The sequence below is a fragment of the Mus caroli genome, unplaced genomic scaffold (assembly GCF_900094665.2).
Source record: "Mus caroli unplaced genomic scaffold, CAROLI_EIJ_v1.1 scaffold_22415_1, whole genome shotgun sequence".
Classification (NCBI taxonomy): Eukaryota; Metazoa; Chordata; class Mammalia; order Rodentia; family Muridae; genus Mus; species Mus caroli.
In genome coordinates this window covers 3,998-9,470 of record NW_018391421.1, presented here as the reverse complement: position 1 = coordinate 9,470, position 5,473 = coordinate 3,998, and the positions used below count along the sequence as shown (strand labels likewise).

General features: G+C 40.1%; 1 pseudogene; it reads right to left on the bottom strand.

The window, feature by feature from the left end:
* Positions 1-3,361: 3,361 nt before the first annotated feature.
* Positions 3,362-4,823, bottom strand: LOC110289177 (annotated as a pseudogene).
* Positions 4,824-5,473: the final 650 nt, after the last annotated feature.

The following is a 5,473-nucleotide window of genomic DNA, read 5'->3' as shown; positions in this document are numbered from 1 at the left end:
CTAATTGAGAAAATGCCTTATAGTTGGATCTCATGGAGGCATTTCCTCAACTGAAGCTCCTTTCTCTGTGATAACTCCAGCTGTGTCAAGTTGACACACAAAACCAGCCAGTACAAACAGTAAAAGTAAAAAAAAAAAAAAAAAAAAAATCTCCAGAAACACTACTGAGTTCATTTTGTGTTGACCATCTACTTCTGGGTATGGGGCTTTTCCATAAAAATGTTTTTTTTTACATAGTGAGACTCCCTTGAAGAAAAATAACTTTTCCTTCCTTCCTTCCTTCCTTCCTTCCTTCCTTCCTTCCTTCCTTCCTTCCTTCCTTCCTTCCTTTGTTTCTTTCTTTGTTTGTTTCTTTCTTTCTTAAAAAAATTTTATAGACAGGTGTTTCAAGACAGGGTTTCTCTGTAGGCCTGGCTGTCCTGCAACTCACTTTGTAGACCAGGCTGGCCTCGAACTCAGAAATCTCCCTGCCTCTGCCTCCCAAGTGATGGGATTAAAGGTGTTTGCCACCACAAGAGGCTTTTATTTTCTAATTTTTTCTTTGTGAGCAGTTACTGGAGATAGTGTCTGGAACCAATCCAGGTCCTATGTGAGAAGAGCCAATGCTCTGAATAAATGAGCTGTCTCTCTAGCCAGTACTTGCTGCTTTTTATAAATGACATTTAAAAACATACAAATGAAAGCTAACTGAAAGCATTGTATTCATCAAGCCTGGCCATTTTGAGACTTTACTTTTCAACATTGCTATGACAAGCACACAATACACAGCGAACCCATGGCTTTTTTCTGTGTGCATTCATTTCAAATTCTACCTTTCCTCTCATAGTCCTACTAATATATATCAGAGTACCTGAAGAAGACTCAAATATTTGCTACCTCTAACACTTGGTAAGCACTACTCACGCCTATTTTTCTGTATCAAGGCTACTACCATACTAGTAAATATTGCATGTTGGTTCTACCTTCATTTCTGTGGCTATTGTTAAAAAACTCTTGAAAATCACAATTTACAGGTGGATGGGTTTATCCAGCTTACTATTCCAGGTTAAAATGTAGCAAGTAATGTGAAGGCAGCTAGTTAAATTCCTCACAACAAAGCAAGATGGACTTGCTTTCTTGCAGAGAAGGAAGGAGGGAGGCAAGTAGGCTGGCAAGGCACCTGATGAAAGACCCCAGGTTCTGAACTGCCTAATCATCAATGAAGCCCACAAGAGCTTCTAGCCATGATCATGGCCAAGTTACCTCGCTCTGACACTGAGCCTGAAAAATCTGGTTAGAAAAATGGAAAATATATGTACTCCCAGACCCTTGCATATCCAGAACCCAAATCGACTCCTTACCTGGTGAGCACCATCTTCTCTAAAGGAGGACTGAGACTCAGAAGAGAGATGATTCTTTCAGAGATAGGGTTTGTCTGTGTAATCCTGGCTGCCCTGAAACTCTTTCTACCGACCAGGTTAAGCTAGATCAGATATCTGTTTGCATCTGCCTCCCAAGTCGAAGGCAGCAAGGAGAACCTACTGTGTCTCACCCTGGGCAGAGCTTGAGTATATAAACATTTCCCCAAAGCCCAGCCTCCACAGTGGCACACCTCCTCCAACCAGACCACACCTCCAGATAGGACCACACACTGCTCCAAGCATAATTAAATCACCACACCAACAAAATAAACCAAAGGGCAATTCTTACTTGATACTGGCTTTCTATGGTGATGAGAGACAAAAGATGCTACAGAGGACAATGTTAAAATAATGAATGTGGGAAATCAGAAATGCCTAGACCATAACCTGGGTTGTAGGCTTGGAAGAAAGGGATGGGTATGTATTCTTACAGTCAAGTCTCATTTTCCGCAGGGGCATATCATTTGGGCTGCTTGTACCATGATGATCCCTCTTTGTCCTCTGCTTATATAGAGAACAGCAACTTTACTACAACACAACTAAGAAAGTAGATCTGTCAAAGTGATTTGGTGTCAGAATGGGAAAAAGCCCTTGCTCACATGCTTCACTACCTGAGTACAGTCTCAGATAGATAGAGAAAAATGACTCTCTCAGGTTGTTCTCTAACTTTCACAGAGGTGTTGTAGTTGTTTTAGACACACACACACACCCCACACTCATATACGTCATGTAACCATAGTGTGTCTGTGTGTGTCTGTGTGTGTCTGTGTTTTGTCTGCATAGCTATCTGAAACCACATGCATGCTTGGTGCCTGAAGATGCTAGAAGTGGGCATTGGACCCACTGGGTACTAGAATAGCAGATGTTTCTTCTGAGCCACCATGTTAGTGTTTGGGATTAGTGCTCTTAAGTGGTTGCTTTTTGGCCTAGTCTGAAGAGACAGAATGAGGGTAAGTTTTAGAGACTCAGATTAATAGCCTTGAATAAGGAAGTCTCAGAAATGCCTGTTATAGACTTTGTTCTCTGCTTACATCACATAAAGGGCATTTGGAATATGTTGAAAGGAAAAATATAAAACATATAGGTGAAGTATTAAAGGGGCAGCAGGAATAGAAATGGAGCTAAATCCTGAGTTCAAAGATGTTAAGTTGAATCAAGGAGTGATGAACTTGTTTCAAGATCCTACACAGCAAAATTTAATCCCAGGAGATAAAGCCAAGCAGATCTCTGAGTTCAAGGTCAGCCAAAAACAGAGCAAGTTCTAGGTGAAGAAAAGCTTAAATGCAGGCATGGTAGTACACACCTTTAATCCCAGGAGACAGGCAAACAGATGTATGAGTTCAAGGTCAATTTTCACAAGTTCCAGGACAGTCAAGCTTAGGCAGTGAAGGAGTTGGGAAAGATGAAGCTAGTGATAATGTAATAGAACAAGATCCTGCAAACAGCAGAACTTGTCAGCTTTGGCCATGTGGGTTTGCGTTTATAATCAACAAGAGAAGGCGGCTACTGGGACAAGTGATGTTGATTAGTTGTAGTTATAAAATTCATTATGATTAAGAAGAGACCAGTGTCATTGAGGTGAAATCTTCTGAGAAGTATTTTCTGAGAATACAAAGCAGCTGTGATCCAAAGAAAAGCAAGGTACCTCCTGCTGAAGCTCTACTTGGTAACATGTAAGTGCCACCCAGGTTGAACTGATGTTGATATAGAGGGGTAATAACAGCACTGTCCTCTGGGAGCTTGACATATGTGACCCACACTCTGGTCTCACAAAAGATCAAGCATGGAGTGACATCCCGAAGGAGTCTGATGGGAAGCACTTAGCAAATTTCAATCTACAGGAAAATAAGTAGGAAAAGGAAAGGGGGTGGGAGAATCAGTATCCATTTTGCAAAACTGCCTGGGACTAAGGATCAGAAGGCAGTGAGGATGTAGCAGAGGTCTTGTAGAATACAGACACACTATGGCTTTATACAAACTAAGATCATGCCTTCAGACGGTCTTTTAGAAAAACTGTGCAGTTTGGCTTCTTCAAAAAACATCTCCAAACCAAAAGGATCATCCTCAAAGTGAACTGGTCCATTTGAGTCTCTGACTATGGTCTGAACAAGAAAACACCTTATCTGGCATGAATCTGTAAGTCTTTTTCCTGGCTCTGAGGTCATCACCTTACATGTCATGGTCCAGAATTTTACTGGGCCTGTAGATACTCTGAGCCACATCATTCCCACCTCCCCAGGCCTAATCATAAACAATGTAATTTTCATCCTCTCCTCCTGCAAGCCCTTGGCAAAGGTGAATGGCCTTTGTTCATACTTGACTTCATTGGAAGTTCAAGGATTGGGCACACCAAGATCAATGACTTCACTGACATCACCATTTTCATTTCTGTGTTAGTTTGACCTGTTATCAGGAGCTGCCCTAGAAACGCTCCAGTCACACTGCCTCTCTTTTCGCCTGTCATGAAGGATTTCATCCCTTTCACATGTCTCTCCATCCTCTTTTTCACATGGACTTTCAACCCATCTCTCCTTTTTCAATTTCTGGGCCATTTCTCTAAGTTTCACTTTATTATTATTTTTTGAGCCATCTTTTTCTCCAATTCGGCTCACATTTCCACAACTTCATGTGCCTTCAGATCAGCAAAAGATAGTGCTTCAGGCAGTTTGCAAATTTTCATTTATATGTATAGGCTGCAGCCCTTTTTCCATCAGTAATCATTTGTTTATCCAAAGGAATCTTATAAAGTTTTGAGTTCTTCTAGTTGGATACATTAAGGGATCTTCCATTCTAACTGTTCTTTAAAAGTCTTTTTCTGAGTAGGACAGTACATCATAGCCACTTTAGGAGTAGGTGGTCCACAGGGAATTTTCTTACTCATCTTGGATGATGGAGGCTCCATTGGGTATTTCTGCAATTCTACCATCCAAATAACCCTCTGTTTAGCTGCAGAATTGAATGTTACTCCTTGCTGATATGGTATGGCAGCAGCAACCTTCCTTGATACTATCTTCTGCAAGGCTACTCTTGTCTTTTCTGTTATCTCTTCACTGGTCTCTTCATAGAGACATTGCAGATCTGAGTCATCCACATATATAACTACCCTTGGATCTAGGTCATGGTATTTCCTGTAAATGAACTTTTCTTTTAGTGGTCTATGTTGAGTATCATATTTAATTTTCCCTTCATGATCCAACTGAATAGTCAATGAATTTGACACCTTTTTTTTTTTGCATTTTATCCAAACCATACTGGTCACATGGATTTCTGGGAGCACCTCCATTTCCAAAATCCTCTAACATGCACAAAATCTATCCTTTCTTGTATCTGGATCAGGGAGGCTGCATTCCAGATGACACCTACAAGGTCTGCTGTGATATTTGAGATATTTTCTTTTCTTCAGTTTTAGTTATCCTGAGATAACTGAGAATGGATGGAATCTCACTAAAATCAGGGACTAGACAAGGCTGCCCACTTTCTCACTACCTATTCAACATTGTACTTGAAGTCCTAGCCAGAGAAATTCAACAACAAAAGGAGATCAAGGGGATACAAATTGGAAAGAAAAAAGTCAAAATATCACTTTTTGCAGATGATATGATAGTATATATAAGTGACCATAAAAATTCTACCAGAGAACTCCTAAACCTCATAAACAGCTTCAGCAAAGTAGCTGGATGTAATATTAACTCAAACAAGTCAATGGCCTTTCTGTACACAAAGGATAAACAGGCTGAGAAAGAAATTAGTGAAACAACACCCTTCTCAATTCTCACAAATAATATAAAATACCTCGTGTGACTCTAACTAAGGAAGTGATAGACCTGTATGATAAGAACTTCTTCAAGTCTCTGAAGAACAAAATTAAAGAAGATTTCAGAAGATGGAAAGATCTCCCATGATCATGGATTAGGATGATCAATATAGTAAAAATTGCTATCTTGCCAAAAGCAATCTACAGATTCAATGCAATCCCCATCAAAATCCCAACTCAATTCTTTATCGAATTAGAAAGGGCAATCTGCAAATTCATCTGGAATAAAAAAACCTAGGATAGCAAAAACTCTTCTCAA